General features: G+C 45.8%; 1 protein-coding gene across 3 annotated transcripts in view; it reads left to right on the top strand.

Moving 5' to 3' along the window:
* The window catches only part of PASD1 (PAS domain containing repressor 1), a 259,538-nt gene that overhangs the window by 77,048 nt on the left and 159,574 nt on the right, over positions 1-22,916 (top strand). The window contains exon 2 of one of the 3 annotated variants that reach the window (XM_055121490.1): positions 13,623-13,692. The exons of the other annotated variants lie outside the window; for them this stretch is intronic. The gene's annotated coding sequence lies outside the window, so the exon portion shown is untranslated. The remainder of the gene's footprint in view (positions 1-13,622; positions 13,693-22,916) is intronic. 3 annotated transcript variants of the gene reach the window in all.

Genomic DNA, 22,916 nt, shown 5'->3' with positions numbered 1-22,916 from the left:
CGGTCCTCAGAACAGCATCGCTTGGGTGGGGCGTGGCACCGGAAGGGGGTGGGGAAAGGCCTCCAGAGCTCCACCGCAGGGGGCGCACACAGTCTTCCTGCCCAAACTGTGCTCCTCCGTCCACCTACCACCTAGAGCTCAGCCCGGTCACTACTTCCTGCTCAAAACACCCGCTAGGGCTCCAAGGACCTGATTTAGAACTCCTCTACAGGTTTCCCATCCACCACGGCCCCTGTCTCTAGGCCTGTATACTGAGGCTGCTAGGGTGGAGCCTTGGGGACAAAGCAAATCTCCAGTGGAGCCCTGGAAACAGCGACGCCGTGCAGATGGTCACCTGGACAGTGCTTTGCTCTCTGGAACACCCGAATAGAAAGAGCACTACTAGATAGTGCCCGGCAAACTGAGTGCTGTTCAATGGCGCCTCCTAACGAGTGCTCCGCTCACTCGGGCACCCCAGAACAGTGCACTGCGTGGCTAGGGCTCTTTGGCACAGAACACTGAACACCTAACTGTGCTGAGTGGGAGGTGTCCCTGAAATGTTAATGTCCCACAAAACAGATCGACATGGAGTAGAGTGCTGGTCCCGAGCACTGCTGTGCTGGGGCCCCTGATTCATAGGCCGCACCTGTGGGGCTCCCCAGAACAGAGTGCAGCTCAGGTGGCACTGCTTAGAATAGACCTTCACTCGCTGGGATACCCCCTCAACACAGCACCATTCAGATGGTGACCCACGACAGAGCACTGCGTGGTTTGTGCCCTGCCATGGAATGCTGCTCCTGGGGCCCCTGAAACAAACCGCTCTAGTGGTGCACATGGAAAACACCACTCAGCAGGGCATACCGGACAGAGCTCTGCTAAGATGGGGGACCAGGGATAGAGTGCGGTTGACTACAGCACCCAGATCAGAGCACCCACTATCAGTGCCTCTGGGGTGGGGTCCCCGAAACACAGTGCCCGGAACAGCACACTTCCGGACAGAGTTTTGCTGCGGTGGAGTCCTGGGAACAGATTGCCAACCAGGTGGTTTCAGACACAAAACATAGCTCGGAAAAGGCCTCCGGAACTGCACCGCTAGGGGCGCACACAGCTTTCCCGCCCAAACTGTGCTCTGGCCAGCTGCCAAGTACAGCTCAGCGGGCTCACCACATCCTGGTCCAACAGCCCACAAGGGCACCAACGACCTGATTGAGATCCTCCTCGATGCAGTCTCCAGCCCTGCAAACAGAGTCTGCTAGGGAAGAATGCTTTGGAACAAAGCAAATCTCTGGTGGAGCCCACCCCCAAGTGCTCAGCTTCCGGAACCGTCCAAGAGAGAGTGGCCCAGCGAGGCCTCCAAAGAGAGCGCTGCTCTTGGGGTCATCCCGGAACATAGCACAGCTCTTGGTGGACTCCAAACCCCATACTGCTTGTGTGAGGTCCTCAAAACAAAGCAACGCTATGGTGGGGCCCCCATAAAAGATGCCGTTGTGGTGGAGAGCCTGGCCCAATACAGCACCCATAGTACAGACCGCTTCTCGGGTGGGAGCCCCGTAACAGAGCGCAGCTGGCGTGGAGTTCCCGGGAACAGAGTGCCATTCAGGTGGTGCCTCCTGGGACAGCTCCGCTTAATGGAATCCTTTGAAAAGAGTGCCAATCGGATTGTGCCCCACAGCAAGGCGCTGCTCAGGGGGACTCTGGAATAGAGCGTGGCTCGTGTGGGGCCCATTGGAAGAGTCCACCACTCAGCAGTATGGCCAGTACAGTATGCGGCTCTGAGGGGTACTCAGAATACAGCACAACTGAGGTGCAGAACAAGAAACATAGCACCCAAAACAGCTGGGACAGAAGCATAGAACACAGCATCCCTGGGGTGGAGCTTCCAGAACATAGCGCCATTTGGAGGGGCCCCAGAGCAGAATACCCTGGGTATAAAGAAACACTCGGGCAGGGACTCCAGAACAGAACCATGGTCAGATGGCTTCCCTGACTCTGATCCCTTCTGGGATAGGTTTCCCAGAACAGAGTACCCCAAGCAGAGTGGCCCAGAGCAAAGCACCGCTGGGGTGCGGTCCTCAGAACAGCGTGGCTTGGGTGGGGCGTGGAACCGGAAGAGGGTGGGGAAAGGCCTCCAGAGCTCCAAGGCAGGGGACGAACGCAGTCTTCCCGCGCAAACTGTGCTACAGCTCAGCCCGCTCACCACTTCCTGCTCAAACCGCCCGCTAGGGCGCCAAGGACCTGATTGAGAACCATTCTGTAGATCCTCCCCGCCTGCAGGCTCCAGTCCATAGACAGAGGCTGCTAGGGAAAAATGCTTTGGAAAAAAGATCTTTGGTGGAGGCCCTCCTCCAACGGCTCTGCTTCCTGGGACCACCGAAGAGAGCGCTGCCCAGCAACGCCTCCAATTAGACCGCTGTTCACGGGGGCACCCCTGAACATAGCAAAGCTCTTGGCGGACTCCAAACCCCATGCTGCTTGCGTGAGGTCCTCAAAACAGAGCAATGCTATGGTGGGGCCCCCATAACAGATGCCGTTGGGCTGGAGAGCCTGGCCCGAAACAGAGCACCCGAAACAGCTGGGATGGAAGCCTGGAACACAGCGTCCCTGGGGTGGAGCTTCCAGAACAGAGCAACGTTTGGAGGGGCCCCCGGAGCAGAACACCCCGGGTACAAAGCAGCACTCAGGCAGGGACCCCAGAACAGAACCGTGGTCAGATGGCTTCCTTGACTCTCATCGCTGCTGGGGTGGTTTTCCCGGAATAGAGTACCCCGGGCAGAGCACCCAGGAGCACTGCTCGGGTGCGGTCCTCAGAGCAGTGTGGCTTGGGTGGGGCGTGGCACCGGAAGTGGGTGGAGAAAGGCCTCCAGCGCTCCACCGCAGGATGCGCACGCAGTCTTCCCGCCCAAACTGTGCTCCTCTGATGGGCTCCCCCCTACACTCAGCCCGCTCACCACTTCCTGCTCAAACCGCCCACTAGGGCGCCGAGGACCTGATTGAGAACCACTCTGCAGGTCCTCCCCGCCTGCAGACTCCAGCCCATAGACAGAGGCTGCTAGGGAAAACTGTTTTGGAAAAAAGATATTTGGTGGAGGCCCTCCTCCAACGGCTCTGCTTCCTGGGACCACCAAGAGAGCGCTGCCCAGCAACGCCTCCAATTAGACCGCTGTTCACGGGGGCACCCCTGAATATAGCAAAGCTCTTGGCGGACTCCAAACCCCATGCTGCTTGCGTGAGGTCCTCAAAACAGAGCAATGCTATGGTGGGGCCCCCATAACAGATGCCGATGGGCTGGAGAGCCTGGCCCGAAACAGAGCACCCGAAACAGCTGGGATGGAAGCCTGGAACACAGCGTCCCTGGGGTGGAGCTTCCAGAACAGAGCAACGTTTGGAGGGGCCCCCGGAGCAGAACACCCCGGGTACAAAGCAGCACTCAGGCAGGGACCCCAGAACAGAACCGTGGTCAGATGGCTTCCTTGACTCTCATCGCTGCTGGGGTGGGTTTCCCGGAATAGAGTACCCCGAGCAGAGTGGCCCGGAGCAAAGCACCGCTGGGGTGCGGTCCTCAGAACAGCGTGGCTTGGGTGGGGCGTGGAACCGGAAGTGGGTGGAGAAAGGCCTCCAGCGCTCCACCGCAGGATGCGCACGCAGTCTTCCCGCCCAAACTGTGCTCCTCTGATGGGCTCCCCCCTCCAGCTCAGCCCGCTCACCACTTCCTGCTCAAACCGCCCGCTAGGGCGCCGAGGACCTGATTGAGAACCACTCTGCAGGTCCTCCCCGCCTGCAGACTCCAGCCCATAGACAGAGGCTGCTAGGGAAAAATGCTTTGGAAAAAAGATCTTTGGTGGAGGCCCTCCTCCAACGGCTCTGCTTCCTGGGACCACCGAAGAGAGAGCTGCCCAGCAACGCCTCCAAATAGACCGCTGTTCACGGGGGCACCCCTGAACATAGCAAAGCTCTTGGCGGACTCCAAACCCCATGCTGCTTGCGTGAGGTCCTCAAAACAGAGCAATGCTATGGTGGGGCCCCCATAACAGATGCCGTTGGGCTGGAGAGCCTGGCCCGAAACAGAGCACCCGAAACAGCTGGGATGGAAGCCTGGAACACAGCGTCCCTGGGGTGGAGCTTCCAGAACAGAGCAACGTTTGGAGGGGCCCCCGGAGCAGAACACCCCGGGTACAAAGCAGCACTCAGGCAGGGACCCCAGAACAGAACCGTGGTCAGATGGCTTCCTTGACTCTCATCGCTGCTGGGGTGGGTTTCCCGGAATAGAGTACCCCGAGCAGAGTGGCCCGGAGCAAAGCACCGCTGGGGTGCGGTCCTCAGAACAGCGTGGCTTGGGTGGGGCGTGGAACCGGAAGTGGGTGGAGAAAGGCCTCCAGCGCTCCACCGCAGGATGCGCACGCAGTCTTCCCGCCCAAACTGTGCTCCTCTGATGGGCTCCCCCCTACACTCAGCCCGCTCACCACTTCCTGCTCAAACCGCCCGCTAGGGCGCCGAGGACCTGATTGAGAACCACTCTGCAGGTCCTCCCCGCCTGCAGACTCCAGCCCATAGACAGAGGCTTCTAGGGAAAAATGCTTTGGAAAAAAGATCTTTGGTGGAGGCCCTCCTCCAACGGCTCTGCTTCCTGGGACCACCGAAGAGAGCGCTGCCCAGCAACGCCTCCAATTAGACCGCTGTTCACGGGGGCACCCCTGAACATAGCAAAGCTCTTGGCGGACTCCAAACCCCATGCTGCTTGCGTGAGGTCCTCAAAACAGAGCAATGCTATGGTGGGGCCCCCATAACAGATGCCGTTGGGCTGGAGAGCCTGGCCCGAAACAGAGCACCCGAAACAGCTGGGATGGAAGCCTGGAACACAGCGTCCCTGGGGTGGAGCTTCCAGAACAGAGCAACGTTTGGAGGGGCCCCCGGAGCAGAACACCCCGGGTACAAAGCAGCACTCAGGCAGGGACCCCAGAACAGAACCGTGGTCAGATGGCTTCCTTGACTCTCATCGCTGCTGGGGTGGTTTTCCCGGAATAGAGTACCCCGGGCAGAGCACCCAGGAGCACTGCTCGGGTGCGGTCCTCAGAGCAGTGTGGCTTGGGTGGGGCGTGGCACCGGAAGTGGGTGGAGAAAGGCCTCCAGCGCTCCACCGCAGGGGGCGCAGATAGTTTTCCCGCCCAAACTGTGCTACAGCTCTGCCCGCTCACTACTTCCTGCTCAAACCGCCCGCTAGGGCGCCAAGGACCTGATTGAGAACCACTCTGCAGTTTTCCCGCCCATCCCACGCAGCCCCATCCCACATCCCCAGGCGTGCTGGGGAAGTGCCTCCGAAACAAAGCACAGCTCCAGTGGGGTGTGTGCCCGCTTAGTTACCCAGGCATTCTTCCCTGCTGAACCGAGCACTGCTCTGGTGGTAACCCCCAAACAGTGTACCCTCAGGAGGGCCCCCAGGGCTGCAGAACTAAGCACTGCTAGGGAGGGCCCTCCGTTTACAGCCAGCACCGCTCTCCAGAAGCCGTACTCTGGGCCCTGCACACCTCCAAGGAAGGGCTCGCAGCCTCAGGCGGCTGCGATGAGCAGTGCTCGCGTCCTCTCCAATATTGCGCTGAGTGGAGGCCCTGAAACAGAGAGCATGGCTTTCATGGGATTCCCTGCTACAGAGCACTGCTCAGGATGGCCCAACAATTGAGCGCCGCTGAGTGCGGCCCCTGGGCACGCCGATCTCTGCTCAGAACGGAGCTTGTCTCTTCTGAGCACTGCTCAGCTTCCCAAGCCCCCAGACAGAGCTACAGGTCTTTTCTTTTGCACATTTACGTGGCTCTGAAAAGAGCCTTTGGGTTCGGAGTGGCTCTGAAAAGAGCCTTTGGTGTGTGGCTTCAGGGGTGAGGCCGCTCATCTGTTGTTGGTGTAGCGGAGGACGGCCCTGGTGCCTTCCAGCTCAGCATGCTTGGCCAGGTCTCGTGGCAGCAGCATCCGCACAGCCCTCTGGACCTCATCGCACGTAATGGTCACACGGTTGCTGGCCCGGGTCAGCTGCGCCGCCTCCCGGGCGATGCGCTCGAAGATGTCTTCCACAAACGAGTCCAGGACACATATGGCCTGCTGTGAGAGGCTCATGCCCTCCTGGACATTCTTCAGGACCCTCGGGAAGTAGAGGGCGAAGCTTTCGTAGGTACGACGGCAGGACATACCATTTGGGCTGCAGCGGGGCTGCCGGACGCGGCGGCGGCGCTTCTGCGTCTTGGGCTTCGCAGCCTTCTGCTCAGCCTCTGCAGGTTCTTCTGCTTCCTCGAGGGTGGTCTCCTCCGACACGATCTCTGGAACTGGCCGATCCATCTTCTCTGCAGCTCCAAAGGCAGGACAAAGAGAAAGTCTAGAGGCAGCAGCCCTTTTTTATAGTCTACAAGGTGACTGACGTCATAAGCAACATCCATCTGATTGGCTAAAACACAAGCCTACTTGTGCATAACGTGAACTGATAGAGTATTACAGTTATCCAGCTTAGCCAGCACCAACCAATCAAATGTGCCATCTCATCAACCAATCAGAGTGCGAAAATTTGGAGCCTGCTAAACTTTGTTGCAAACATGAAGAAAAAAAACCTTTCAGACTTGGAGGACAAAAGCTCCTCAGCCAATGTCTGCAGTTGACCTAGACTGCCTGAAGACTTTGAGAGTCATCACTTGAAACACCGCCATTTAACAAAATTTGAGGTCCTGAGAGACTGACCTCCGTACACCACACAGTCATCACAAGTGTCTGACCACTTTCATGTTATTTCCTCTAACCCACAACCATTTGCAGGACTGATCAAGAACTCTGAGATGGTCATCAGTAACACTGATAATAAGTGATTAGTCATTCATTATCATTTATTGCTCCAAACTGATCAGTCAGAGCAATAGCCCAGTGAGTAGAGCACTTACCTGCATTAGTTCTCAGCGAATAGAGCATCTGCAACCCCTAAGTCCTCAGGGAAAGGGAAGGAAAGGAGCGGAGAGAGGAGGGCAGGGGAGGAGGGGCACAATGGGAGGAATAAAGGTCAGTTGATTTCAGTTTTCTCTTTTGGGGGCCATAAGCAGGGCTTATCCTGGCCCTGTGTTCAGGGTCACTCTTGGCACTGCTCAGGGAACCATATGGGGTGCGCAGGACTCTGGGTCCTGTTTCCCGTTCTTATCAAAACTGAACTCAAATAAGAAAAAAGTAAAAGTAGAAAACCCAATGTCTAAAGACATATTGGAAACCGAGGAGAGATAGTGTAGTTAACATTTACCAAATTTGACATTGTTTTCTTCAGACTATTTGGCCTATTGAAACGCCGAATTGGTGAAAAAATGAAAAAATGTTATTAAAGTGATGATAGACTGGCTGGAGCTCAACAGGAATTCCCAGAGATAGGAGAGGTTCGAGCTGGTTGCTGCACTTGGGGAATCTACACCAAAGCAGAGCAGAGTAGCCTGCCAGCCAGAGTAAAATTGGGGATAAGTAAAAGGGAAATCCTTGCCAAGAAAGAAGGCCACATTCAGAAATCAGGGAGGCCATGATAATATATAGGCAAGTGTATTTCTTTGATGTTTATGTATTTATTTTATTTTTTTGCTTTTGGGGTCACACCTGATGATGCTCAGGGTTTACTTATGGCTCTGCACTCAGAAATTTCTCCTGGAAGTGCTCAGGAGACCATATGGGATGCTGGGGATCCAACCCAGGTCAAACACTTGCAAGGCAAATACCTACCTGCTCTATTATCTCTTCAGCCCTCTTCGATGTATTTTTAAGGATCCACACCAAGCGTGATCAGGACTTACTCCTGGTTTTGTGCTCAGAAATCACTCCTGGTGGAAGCCAGGGGATCATATGAAGTGCCAAGATTTGAATCTGGGTAGGCCAGGTACTAGACAAGATTTTTTTTCTTCAGCCCCCTTTTAATGTATTTTTAAAGTAAATTACAAATATGTACTGAAAACAGAACTGAAGAATCAAAGTAACAGAAGACAGGTATGGTGTAGGGGTTGAGATTTTTGCCTCACATTCCTCAGACTATGTTTATTTTCCCCGCTGTGACATTTGAGGCCCATGTGGCTGTGCTCAGAGGCTACTTCCAGTGAATTGCTTGGGAGTCACTCCTGGTGGTAGACTGAGAACATGTGGTGCCAGAAGTTGAATCCAAGCCTCCACCATGCAAAACATATGCATTAGTCCTTGGAACTATTTGCCTCGCTCAAATTTAATTTTCAGCAGTTCCTTTAGCAAGGTGTCTTATGGTGCAAGAAACAGATTTTCTTTTTTCTCAAACAATGTTAGTTTTGGTTTAAAACCTGGAGGAAATGGATCTTTTTTATCATTTTGATTTTTAAAAATTTTTAAATTTATTTTTAATTGAATCACCATGAGAACAGTCACAACTATTTCAGGTTTAAGTCTCAGTCATACAATGATCAAACACCCATCTCTTCACCAGTGCACATTTCCCACTACCAAAAACCCCAGTATACCGCCCATCCCACCCCTCCCCCTGCCTGTGTGGCAGATGATTTCCATTTTACTCTCTCTATTTTGATTATATTCAATTTTTCTACAGAAGACCCACCATAATTATTTGGAATTTCCCCCCAACAATAAGACATCATTAGATCATTAGATAAGGCATCATTAGATAATTTGTTTTCTATTGCTGATAATGAAGAGCATATGATATTGCATGGCCACAATAGCGACCAAGCAATTTTGGATTTCTGGTATTTAGTAATTAAGTCTGGAAGGATTTCTGCCAAAAGCTGCTAGTTTCCAAGATTGGTTTGCGTGCTTCTGGTGTCATGGCCATTCAAGAGCTGGAGGGGCCATTCATGGGTGGCAACTCAGGGTCTTGTCTGGGCGGGGAGAGGGGCCGGTTCCACCCCCATCCTGAGAGGCCCCTCGAGTCTTGTCACTGCAAGATTGTACCTCTTTGTCCAATAGGCTCTGAAAGATGACAGACACTATGGTAATGGATCTCAAAGTCAGCTTAACATGTGTGTGACAGCCATTGAGAATGAAAAGCAGAGGAAGGGACCAGCTCTGTATTGAAAATCCCAGATACCCTATTTCTTTTGCAGGGTTCCCTTTAGCTCAAGAATCTCTGCCTGCATTAGTCTTTGTTTTGTAACTCTTTGCTATGTATAATACAGGATTCATCTCTGGCTGGTTGAATGTGTCATCCTTTACAGGTTTCTGTGACCTAATGAGCAGTTTTAAGCTTTGTAAAAATACTTAGTCTCTTAGCCATTATTCTATAAATAGTAGTTAGCACATCACCGTCTTACAGTATTAGCATATTACGAATCTTGCAGTAGGCTTTCTTTAGCAGTGTGTTGTATATGTACATATGTTTTCAGGTTACCTATTAGAGTACCTTTGTTTCGGCTTGGACTGCTTTCAGCATGTCTTGTAATGTAGGTTTCACTGTATCCCTGTCATCCCGTTGTTCATCTATTTACTCAAGTGGGTGCCAGTAACGTCTCCATTCGTCCCAGCCCTGAGATTTTAGCAGCCTCTCCTTACTCGTCTTTCCCAATGATTGGAGGCTCTTTCATGGTCAGTGGAATGAGACCTGTTATTGTTACTGTTTTTGGCATATCAAATATGTCATGGGGAGGTTTACTGGGAGTGAATTCCCTCAGCGTTAACTTTTGTAGGGAACATCCTTATTACACTTTTAATTCTAAAACAACTCAGCTTTCTTTTAACACTGGATATAAAACCCCATTCTCTCCTGGCTTTACAGGTCTCTGCTGAAAATAACCTACTTACCAAGGGCCTACTGGGCATTCCCTGCTATGAGCTTTTTGAATAACTTTCTTCTCTTTGGCTGGAGCAGAGAGTAGGCCTCCTAATCTATGCTGAATGGCGCCTGGGGCGTCACTCCTGGTCATACTTGGTTAACTGTGCCCAGCAGTTCAGTGTGAGGTGCTTCTTGGGCTCTGCATGCCATCGGTCTTTGGACCAGCTCTGACAGTGCTAGTGTGCTGCTCTAGGGTGCAGAGATGAAAATGAGCCCTATAATATATCCTGGCCACTTCAAATTCTCTTTGATATATATTTTTTTGCTTTTTTTGGGGGGTCACACCCGGCGATGTACATGGGTTACTCCTGGCTTATGCACTCAGGAATTACTCCTAGCGGTGCTCGGGGGACCATATGGGATTCTGGGAATTGAACCCGGCTCGGCTGCGTGCAAGGCAAACACCCTACCCACTGCTATCGCTCCAACCCCCCTCTCTTTGATCTTTGATTTTAGTCATATTTATACTTTTTAGAGAATAATGTTTTCTTGTTTTTTGAAGTGGAGGGCCCTGGCCTTCATTTCATGGCAGTTCTTCAAGGTATTATGCAGCCAGCTCCATTGCAATGCTTTCTAAGCAATTTCTAATGCTTCCAACTAATATGTAGTAATCAGGATGGGAGTTTATAAATCTCTGTTTATATCAAGGAAATGCTCTGGAGATAAAATCATTCCCTTTCTTGCATGTATATCTCAGTTGAAGGTCCTGTTTCCTGACTTGAGCCTATTTTTCTCTAGATCCAATGTAGAATTTTCTCTGTGTAGGTTTCCCCTTGGGTGAGCGTATTGTCTATTGTCTGATGGACTCACGAAGTTTCCATTTTTGTAATTTATCTAGGGTTGTCTCATCATTCAGCTGGGAGTGACTCCTTTCAAATGTTTTACATCAAAGTTTTATTTAAGACTTATAAAATTTCAAATGAAGCTCTTAACAAACTTGATGAAAAATACTGAGCTTTAAAAAAATGTAAAACAATTCAGAGGACTCAATTCCCAGACCATGTTATTTATGATCTCCCTCCACAGAATAAAAAGATAGAAATCAGTCTAAAAGCAAAACATTTAGAAAACCAACTTATTTTATGTTCAGAAACATAGTTTTAGAAAGATTGGATGATTAAAAGATCATTAAGTGACTTTTTAATTGTACAATTAAAGAAGTCAAATAGAAAATTAAATCATATTAACAACAATATGAGTATCACATGCTTGAAGAAAAACAAAATCATATTTTTATTGCTACCCATCTTTCCCTTATTTTTCATTTTTGAACTTGTTGTTGTGGGGGCTACATGTGGCAGAGCTCAGAGCTCACTCCTGACCCTGCTCAGGGATTAACTACTGGCAGGGCTAGGGGGACCATAGGGTGTTCCAGGATAGAATCCAGTCAGATGTGTGCAGGGCAAGCCCCTGGCCAATTGTACAATCTCTAGCCCCATCTTTCCCTTTTATTTAATGCAAAATACAGAGACATATTCCACTCCCAACCTGAGAGTCATATACTTAACCTACCATGATCCAAAACAAGTTAGGAGGTTCCAGAAAGATAGTACTGGATAAGATACTCTTGCCTTATATGGGGAGGACCAGGTTTCATACCGAGTTCCATTCTTGGGTACCACATATGGTCCCCTTAGCATCACTAGCCCAGACCCAGGAATAGACTCTGAACAATGCAGTCAACACGAGTTCTGCATTAAAGCCTTGAAGCTGCTTAGGTACCCCAAGCACCAGCTTGGGCCACGCCTAAGCAAAAAGCCAGAGCAGACCCTGAACACTTCAGGACCCCCCACATAAAGCCAGCAATTAAGGAAGCAGAAAACAGGCAGAGAAATAGCTTTTCCACCTCCGTGCTTAAAACCAGATCAATGCTATTATTGGTTCAGTTTTGACTATTTTAAAATTAGAAAAATTATTGGAGAGGATGGAGTGATAGTACAATGGTTAGGGTGAATTCCTTGCAGGAAGCCAATCTGGTGATCCCTGTCACCACTATGCTTCTCTGAGACCCAGTAGGAGTGCTCTCTGAGCGCAGAGCCAGGAGTAAGTTCTGAGCACTACTGAGTGTGGCCCAAAAGACAAGCAGAAAGAAATGTTATTAGATGTTGCATAGGTAAATTCTAGAATTTTCAAAGAGAGAAAAAAATTTTAATGCTATTTTAAATTATGATGACTCAATAAGCAAGCGTGTAAAATAGAAACAGACAAAATAATATGATTTAATGGAAAAGAATATAAGTGGGCGATATGAATGAACTGAAATAATATCAGAGTTCATTGCACTGGAACAGTAAATTTTTTCTTCAAAATTTACATTTAGTTCACAGTGATTCTCTAATAAAAAATAAAAAAAAAATTAAAAAAGATGAAAAAATACATTTAGTTCTATTATTCGATTGAGTCCTAAGTTATATTTGTGTGTACGTTGCTTGTTTTTTGGGGGGATGCAGACCCATGATACTCAGGGGCCATTCCTGCCTCTGTGCAGAGTTCATTGGCTCATACAGTCTGGCACCCAAGCTCCCTGTGAAAGTGTCCAATCACATTTCATGTTGAGGGGGCTTTACATTCTGGCCAATCAGAAACTGCATATACATAACACCTCATTTAAATACCCAGGCCCATAAATAGATACGTTGTCTCCTGCCTGAACGGCCTGACTCTGGAGAAGCTCCACTCTGGCCATGGAGGCTGAGGATCCCTAGCCCGCCCGAGAGACACGGATGGCTGTGTGTGTGCTGTGGCTCCACGAGCTTGGCAAACATGTTGGAGGACTTAGACCTCCAGGTCCAGTACCCCACCGACGGACGTGCCGCGTCAACCACCGGAGCTTCCCGAAGCTGAAGCCCTTCACCGGGCCATCTCACTGCCCGGGAAACACAAGCTATGGGGCCGGCACAGGGGCACTAGGGCGCACAGCACTCGTGCCCCTGAGCACCACATTCCCGAGCCCGCGGTCCGAGCGCTGTTACTGGCAGGCTGATCCCACAGCATAATGACCCCCAGCATCTCACTACCCGGTACCCTGCTCCAAGGCACTAAAGCCCCAGCACGGTGCCTCCACTGGTACTGTTACCCGTGGGAGCACCATGCCAGGAGCCAGCCCAAACTCTGCCGGGTGTGGAAGAATAAACATCGGTAACTATGAAAAGCGCTGAGTTTTCTAGTTTGGGGACCTACGCCATTCGGGGGATCTTCACTGCTTTCACCTTGAGTGAAATGTCAGCGAGCATTATCAACTGAGCTTTGTAAGTGCAGTTAATTCCAAAGAAACTATGATTTTCCCAGGACCCGGCGATTGTACAGTGGGTGGGGCGTTTGCCTTGCGCATGGCTGACCGGGGTTCCATCACAGGTATCACGTGATGCTCCCCCCCTCCCAGCCCCTCAAGGACTGCCCGCTGAATGCATAGCCTTCAGGAGGAAGACCTGATCATGATCGGGCCTGGCCCCAAATCCAGAATTTTTTTTTCTTTGCTTTTTGGGTCACATCCAGCGATGGCGATGCTCAGGGGATTCTCCTGGCTTAAGCTCTCAGAAATTACCCCTGGCGGTGCTCAGGGGACAATATAGGATGCTGGGAATCGAACCCAGATCAGCCGCATGCAAGGCAAACGCTCTACTCGCTGTGCTATCGCTCCAGCCCCCAAATCCAGAATTTTTTAAAAAAAGAGAAAAAGAAACCAGGATTTTCTTTAATCATGCTGCATTTTGCGGCTTTCCCTTAAAGGACACTTCTGTTACTTATTTTTCCAGGTTAGTCTGTAGGTCATATTCTGATTAAGATGAGGTTTGTTTACTTACCTTTCCCACTGTCGTTCCATTCTTTATTTTCTCAGGAGAAGAGAGTGAAAGTTTCCAGAAGTCTATTACGTGTGCTGTGGCAACAGATAAAACTCTTAAGTAGGCGTGAGTATATTTGGCTTCATTGGCTAGGTATTAAGATTTTTTATGTGTTTTTCTTTGGGCTTAGTGGAGTTAAGCTTGCTATTGCTGCACTCAAGAGCAATTCCTCGTAGTCTTTAAGGATAGTGTGTGTGTGTGTGTGTGTAGCAAAAGGTTAAACTAGGGTCTGCTGCAAGCAAGGAAAGCACCTTATCACCTGCACTATCTCTCTCACCCTAGGGAGATTTTCAGCCAACTGAGAATAATATCAAAATCTTCTTAATTTGTTTGTTATGGACCACACCTGGCAGTGCTCAGGGCTTACTCCTCACTCTGTGCTCAGAGATCACATTTATTGGGCTGTAGGGGATCAAACCTGGTTCTGCAGCAATTAAGACAAGTACCCTACCAATATACTTTTTCCAGCCCTCTCTTAATTAAAAAATGTTTTTTCAGGGGCAGAAGCAATAGTACAGTGGGGAGAGCACTTGCTTGTATGTGCATGAACAACCCGAGTTTGATCCTCAGAGTCCCATATGGTCCCCTGCGAAGCACCAGGAGTAATTCCTGAGTTCTGAGCCAGGAGTAACTTCTAGGCATCACTGTGTGGCTCAAAAACCAATAAAAGTTTTTTCTTATGAATTTTAAAATTATTTTACCAGATGTAGCACATTATTAAATTTAATATTAAAATTTTGTATTAAACTTTATGTTCTAATATTTTGTGCCATAAATATTTAAGGTCACATCTGGCTGTGCTTGGAGCTTGCTTCTAGCTTTGTGTTCAGGGATCACTCCAAACCATTCTCAGGACTGAACCCGGGTCTGACACCTACAAGGCAAGAGTCTTACCCGCTGGATTATCTCTCCAGCCTTTGCGCAATACCTACTTACAAATATGATCAGCAAAGAGTTCTCTGTTGCTCTTTGGGGGATGAGGATTTCCAAGCTCCCAGAGCCCCACCCACAATTGTCGGCCAGTCCTGGCATCTGTGCCATGCAAGACCTTAAGGATTCGATGGTGCTCTTTTCTGTAGTCCCAGGGGTACCTGGCTGCACTGGCAGTGCTGAGGGCCTCCTGGGACATATCTGGAACTGTTCATGGGACTCCAAATCTGTATCCCTTATGCCTGGGGATACTTGTGGTTCCGGAAATTGAAACCCTGTTCTTTCTCCCTGACCCTGTTATTTTAAATATTTATTTTTAGAGCAAAATTGTTCTATATATTTTTACTCATTTTCTATGCAAGTGAGTCAACTAGAAAGACTATTTTTAATGGATATAGTCCCCAAACCTTTAAAAATGTACTTGCCAAATATTCAGGAGTGCTTTAGTTTTAATAATAATTAAAAAACTTGGGGCTGGAGAGATAGCACAGCGGGTAGGGCGTTTGCCTTACACGCGGCCGACCCGGGTTCAAATCCCAGCATCCCATATGGTCCCCTGAGCACGGCCAGGGGTAATTCCTGAGTGCAGAGCCAGGAGTAACCCCTGTGCATCGCCAGGTGTGACCCCCCCAAAAAAAATCAAAAAAAAAATTAAAAAACTTTCTGGAGGCCTGAAGTAGTCTAGCAGTAGGGCATTTGCCTTGCACATGGCCGATCTGGGTTCGATCTCTGGCACCGCATATGATCTCCCCGATCCCAAGTGATCTCTGAGCACAGGGCCCAGAGTAAGCCCTGAACACCATGGGGGATGCCCCCAAGCATTTTGAATGTTATATCAGAAGTGATATTAATATTTCATCATCAAAGATGACAATAAAATTTTGAGATCTGTGTGCTCAAAATGACGTAAATTTTCTAAAACATTTAAGTAGCATAATAGAAAAAAAAAGGGGGCCGGAGCGATAGCACAGCGGGTAGGGCGTTTACTTTGCACGCGGCCGACCCAGGTTCGATCCCCGGCATCCCATATGGTCCCCCAAGTAATTCCTGAGTGCAAAGCCAGGAGTAACCCCTGAGCATCGCTGGGTGTGACCCAAAAAGCAAAAAAAAAAAAAAGGTAGCATAATAGATACCAACATTGATTTTTAAGTAGCTGTGGAGAACATTTTATTTCTTATTTAAATGAATTTTAATAACAGCTTCCCTAACATTAAATCTCCTTAAATTTATGGAAAGGGGATGGGGGTGCATGGCAGAGAGATAGAAGGCTTGCTGTGCGCGCAGTCACTAGTACAGATCCTGGTTTGATCCCAGACAGCATATTGTCCCCTGAGCACCACCAGGGGTCTCCCTTGAGTATGACTGCTCAAACAAACAAACATACCCCCCTCCAAAATACAACAACAACATCAACCAACAGACAAAAGGCAAATTTGTGGAAGGAATTTCTTATTTTGAAGCATGTTGAAGTCAGTCAGAAACTCTGAAAGCTGTAAATTAATCTGCGGTCTTCCATTACTCTAACTTTTATCACCCTACACATCTTTTTCTTTATATCATTTAAATGCAAACCCTGATGAATGGCTAGATGCTCAAACATTTCCGACTGAAACTCAATCATGAACAACTTTGTATCTTATGGTGATTCAATTAAAAAATACACAAGAAATAAATGCAAAAGCTGGCAGGAGAGATAATACAGCTGGCAGAGCACTTGCCTTGTGTGCAGCCAACCTGGGTTCAATCCTAGGCACCAAACACTTCAAGTGATCCCTGAGCAAAGAGCTAGGAGTAAGCCCTGAGAACAGTCAAATATGGTCCCTGAAGCAAAAATAACAAATAACAAGTGAAAACCTTACCTTAATAATTCTACTTCATCCTTCAGTACATCCTCTTTCTATAATGGGAGATATTAATTTTTAAAAAAATTTAAAATTTTATTGAATCACCGTGAGATAGTTACAAGCTTTCATGTTTGGGTTACAATCTCACAATGATCAAACACCCATCCCTCCACCAGTGCACATTCCCCATCACCGATATCCCGGGTATACCCCCCCTTCCCCACCCTCCTCCTGCCTCTAAGGCAGACAATATTCCCCATAATCTCTCTCTACTTTCGGGCATTATAGCTTGCGACACAGACACTGAGAGGTCATCATGTTTGGTCCATTACCTAATTTCAGCATGCATCAAAGGGAGTTATTATTATAGTACATGAGTAATCAATTTTGCTCCTTCCAAAAGAAGGACGGCAAGATGAATTAAGTTGAAGAACATCAGTTTGCTTTCCGGGTGCTTTCTGCTCTGTCCAGTTTTAGAAGATGCTGGAAATAGGATAACCATGGTCTCTTTAGAGGATATGATTTACGTAGCTCCTGCTGTTAGTTATATTCTCCAAATTATCTATAGAAACACACATTCTGTAGATATAAATATTTTCTTAGAATCCTGTACATTGTTGGAGAGTCTTACAGTATTTTTATTGGCAGTCTGCTGGTTTTAAATCAAACAGTTCCTTTTTCATCTTATTATTTACAAGTTCCAGAATTTTCTTCATGCTCAAGTATCTTGTTTTTTTATTTAGGAATAGTTTTATTTAAAGAAATTATTTACTCATTTTTTTCAATTTATTTTACATTTTTGCCATATTTTTACAAATTCACATATAATTTGCTTTATAACCTGTTGAATAAATCTTTATGTTTAATTCATATTAGATCTACTTTATATAGTCACTTTCTGGTTTTAGTTTCCCTTGTTTGTGTTAAAGTCTTCATGACCACTAAACCTAAAGTACCCTCATTCTACCACACACTTTATAGAATTACTTTGCATTCCCACCTAGACTGTAAACTTGATAAGAAAAGAGACCTTAGTTTATTTGCTGTCATCTTTCAGTGGTGAGTGACAGTGTTTGATACTTAATAGAGACTCGGTATTTGTTGAATTAATATATGAATATTGATGAGAAAAGATATTCTGGACTCACACAGCGTCAGTAATGGGTTAGAGAAAAAAAAAACTTCACTGGGTTGAGTGAATGTGAGATTATTATGGAGAGAGAAAACAGTGTACTCCTTGAAAGTAAAAGGAATGTTGGCTACTGAGTAGAAAGAGAGATGGGTTTACAGAAAGATTTCTTAAGACAGCTGGGATCTCATCATATTTAGAGCTACCCATTAATAGCTATAGAATCTCAACGACAGTTATGTAAGTATCATCACCACCACACCTCTACCACACTACTTCCTATAAAGTATCCATTTTTCACCCCCTCACCGTGAATTCCATATTCCTCTACTTAGAATGTGAAGTCAAGGTAGTATTCCAAAACATGTTTTGAAGAAAATGAGAGGACAAGTGATTAAGGGCCTGCTCAAGTTGCAAGGATGTCCTTATATGGTACTGACAAAATTACAGGAAATTTCAGTCCACTATGGTTATTTGTGAAGTGTGTGTGACAAGGAGTGTAAAAGCAAGCCGAGTACAGTTTTTCTGCCAATACAAGAGGCCACATTAAAGATGGGACTGTATGAAGGTGCTTAGCAGTCAAACCAGGCCCTTGATATGACACTTTGTAGACACATGCTTGAAGAAAATTGTGGTTAGAAAGTCCAGGGCTGGGCAGATAAACTGATCTTGTGTGCTACATGGGAAGAACTTATAGAGATCAAATTTATTGACTTCTTGAGCTGCCCTGTGATAACCATTTTATTTCCATTTTCTCATTTAATGGTCTCCCCAACCTGTGAGGCAGGCACTACTGTGACTCCCCTTCTAGAAATGAGGAAAAGATCATGGAAAAGGAGCTCTGGAAAACTTCCCTAACAGAATACAGGTAGCCAGATCTTTCCAATTTCAAAACATGTTAAATACAGGCTGTAAAATATAAGCAAAAAGGTTTTATATAGTCACTGCAATGTTTCCAGTAGCTAATATTTAAAAATGATGTGACTTGCTATTTTTAAATAAATATAACATTTCTTAAGAAATTCAGATGATCTTGCAATACTGGGTTCATATTTTCTACTGGCTGCTCGACCTGAGTAGAGCCTGTTCTCTCTTAATAGGACGTCTATCTAGTTTTTTATAAAGTAGACTTGGTCCACTATTCTCATTTAAATAAAGTGAGAACCTCTCTAGATATTTTGTGTGTTGACCCCTATTTTATACTTATATGTTTCCTAACTTGATGCAAAAGGGCAATGCCAGAGTATGTCCACATTTAAAGCATAAGTTGAGTTGTGACAAGGCCATTTAACCAGGGCAGGGATCAAGTTGAACATGTGTGGCCCAATCCACAGGCAGACTTGCTAATGCTGAAAATCTTGAATCTGGTAATGGAACTAACTTCTGTTGGCCAAACGCCTTCTTGAAAATAAAGATCTGGAACCACAGGGAAAAAGTAACCTGGCTCTGTTCCTGAAATTGGGCATGCACAAGAAGTATTGAAAAAAACATAAGGCTTAATGTGATAGACTTCTTATTCTGGCAATAAAAGAAATGCAAGAAATGTCTCCATATATATACTCAGCCGCATTAGAAAAATAAATTATTATCAATTTGCAGGTATTTTAAGAAGTAATCCTTTATTCAAAAAGGAAGCTTGAACATTATTTTAGTATACTTTATTAGAAAACTTTCATATAGCTGACCTGAGTTCGATCCCTGGCACCCCATATAGTCCCCTGAATCCCACCAGGAGTGATCCCTAAGCACAGAGTCAGGAGTGATCCCTGAACACAGTTGAGTGTGGCCCAGGAAAACAAAATGTGCAAAAGAGAAAGATACTTCCATGAAGAAGACATACAAGTGCCAACAAGCATAAGAAAGTGCTCATTATCACTTATTATCCAAAAAACATAATAAAAACAGACATGTTCACTTGACATGTAGAAACTAGAAAGATCCATTGAAATTTGTCTCCCAATATGATGTTTTCAGGGTCATACAAGAAAATGTAGTAGATTGCAAATGCTTTACATATTGTAATTGATACAAAAGTTTTTTAAGTTGTTAAAGATATTTTATTATTTATTTATTCAATTTAATGCATCACCATGAGGCAGTTACAGACTTACAAACTTTCATGATTACATTTTAGTCGAACAATATTCAAGTACCCATGCCTCCACCAGTACCCATTCTCCACCACCAATGTTCCCAGTATCCCTCCCCCACCCCACCCCTCCCCACCCCCTGTCTCAGTGACAGGCACATTCCCTCTTACTCTCTCTCTCTCTCTCCTTTGGGTGTTATGGTTTGCAATACAGGTACTAGTAAATGATGGTTGGAGGGATCACTTGGAATGGTAGATGCGTGCTGACACACAAGGTTTTGAAGTGTTAGGTAAGTTTGCATATACAAAGATCCATGTGAACATGAGAAAAGAGATGTTAGCTCAAATATATAGAAAAATCTAGATTTCTCAGGGTCAATTCGGTTGTGTTTATAAAAGCAAATAGCAAGGGTCCAGGGAAATTGTTCAAAGGACTTGGTCACATAGCTGACATTCACAGGACTCTAGGTTCAGTCTCCAGCAGCTCGTAGCCCCCTAGCACTCCCCAAATAAAATAGTCAAATTCAACCAGTTACAAAACTGGTTTCTTAAAAGTCTGTTTTACGGGACAGCTTGCAAAATAACCAAGAGTAAAATAGAACATTTTTTTTATGTTTGTTGAAAAAGAAAGTTAAGTGAAAGCTATTGGCGTACAGGAAGGTCTTTTTTTCTGGAAAAATGACAACAATATTAGTTTGCAGCATGAAGGCTGAGTGGTAATAAGTAGAGATTCTTATTGCCAACCTTTCTTCCGCTGTCCTGAAATAACTAGGCCTAGGCCATCAGATTTATTATCTGGGTAAAGAGAAAAGTGGTGCTGAAAATAATGGAGTATGAGAAAAGAAGACATGCCCTAATTGTGCCCTGACAGGAAGATGACAGAATGCTCTTCTGCTTCTAGGAAATCTTGCATAACTTAACCTCCTGTCCTCATAATAGTGGGCATATTTGAGCCAAGATTCTGGTTTCTAAAGGAATTTTTTGTTGTTGTTGAAAGGAACCAGAACTCTTTGGATAAATTACTGACTCTAGAATTGGGGTGGAAAACAGTCATAATTCTCCTGGAGTTTTTTAGGTGCCAGAAAGTTTAAAAAGTATTCCAAAATGCCTTCAAAATTGATGGTAATATTTCAAGCTGATATAGGAAATGAACTGAAAGAATGCTCAATGACCAAAGCTATAGAAAATTGAGCCCAAAAATAAAGTAGCAATTGATAAAATAATTCTTGGGTTATAATGTTTCAAGTCACAATCCTGAACGCCATAATCCTGTGTTGAAATCTTGAAATTTTAAAATCTCTGAAGTTTCAAAAATCACAATCTCAAAAGGTTAAAGTCCTAAAGATATAATTTTAGAAAACTTTGTTTATTTTAGGGGCATTTATTTGCATTTCAAAAGGCAGGTTATTTGAGAAAAGTGAAAAATATAATAGAACATGCCACAACCCACTTCACACATTAAAATAGCTGTTAAGGGGATAAGGTTTATCTTTTACGAATGCAAATGTACAAAAGAGACATCTCTTTAGGTATTGAAGAAGCTTCAAACTCACTATGGTGTCACAAAAATCAATGTTGCATGTTGTGATAATACACTGGAGTAAAGTTAGTTAAAAAAATTTGAAAAAGTATAAAAGTATAAAATTCCTTGCCCCATTTTATTCATTTCCTATAAAAATTTTTGTATGGGTTGATATACATCAAATTGAGCCTCCCCCATCAACATTCTCTGTCTTCTGTGCCATTCTTCTAAATTATTTGGGGTACATGGAAATCTCTTTTTCATGCCATCATATACTGATTTGCAGAAATGATAGTGGTGAGTGAGCAGCAACACCCTTGTATATGTGTCTTCTTATCTCACCATGCACATGCTTATTTTCAAACTAGTCAGAAGCTTTTCTGTCTTATCCAGGGAAATGAGGCCTGAATTCATTCAAATCTCCTGGAATTTCCTCATCTGGAAGGAATCCTTATGCAGACAAGCATGTATTTTTAAACTAAAATCTTCCTTATTGTTGGATCGTGAGACCAATCTCCTCACATGAATTTTCTGCCAAATGGGAGAAGAATTAATTTAATTGGCAATAACTTGAAATTGACTTTTAGAAGTCTTGATTGCATCCAATTCCAAAATTATCACGATGGTTTGGGGATTCAAGTGAAATCCACTTTCTTCTGCAAAGTTCCCAGATCTTGAAATAGACATTTTTAACTTTCCCAGTCATTGATACATAAAAAGTGGATAAGTTCTAGTATTTTCAGATTTAACAACTATACAAGTATGACTTGTATAGTTAATTTTTTTTAAAAGAAAAATGGAGTCCACTTCAAAGTGTCATCCACGATCCAATGTGAAGCATTCTTTAATTTCTCTGTAATTTGGTGAATAGAAGTATAGCTTTTTAACAATCAAAGGTCTAAGGAGCATATTACAACACTGGGAGGGATCTATATGTCAACAAATTTCTGTGATTCAGAAGGTTGCTAATTTATCTACTTATTTTTTTTTCGGACTGGAGTGATAGCACAGCGGGTAGGACGTTTGACTTGCACGAGATTGACCCAGGTTTGATTCCTCTGTCCCTCTCGGAGAGCCCAGCAGGTTACCCAGAGTATCCATCCCGCCCGGCAGAGCCTGGCAAGGCTACCCATGGTGTATTCGATATGTCAAAAAACAGTACCAAGTCTCACGATGGAGACGTTACTGGTGCCCACTCGAGCAAATCGATGAACAACGGGATGACAGTGCTACAGTACTGTTTTTATTTTTATTCTCTGGGGCTAGTATAGGGATTATGGCACATGTCTTACATGTGACCAACCCCATTTTGATCCTTTGCATCACATGGTTCCCAACCTTCACTGGATGCATGCTTGGAGGTGCACAAGGATCATGGAATGCATACCTGGAAGCTCTTAGCACGTCTGGTATGATTCAGGTAGTCTCTGGCACTGCAGAATTGGAGCAGCATCTCATTCTTAGGCCCTTGCATTGAACTACTGGCCAGATTGGCTGGAAAATTCCAGAAGGGGCCCTGATCTCCTGAGCACTGCTTGGGAACCCTCCTCCGCCATGACAACCAGAATAAAATAATTATTTTTACCCTCTGATAAAGGATGATTTTAAAGATAAGCATAATGTTGTATGTTAAGGGTCAGTTATCATACATAATTGGTCATTTGGCAAGGGAGATTTCTAACATATTGTCTTACATTTTTAGTTTGCTCAGGATTTCTGATTTTTAGGATTTTGATCTTTTGAAAATTCAGATGATCAAGGCTAACATTAATAGAG

This window comes from Sorex araneus, chromosome X (assembly GCF_027595985.1).
Source record: "Sorex araneus isolate mSorAra2 chromosome X, mSorAra2.pri, whole genome shotgun sequence".
Lineage (NCBI taxonomy): Eukaryota > Metazoa > Chordata > Mammalia > Eulipotyphla > Soricidae > Sorex > Sorex araneus.
This window is presented reverse-complemented; position numbering and strand designations above follow the sequence as displayed.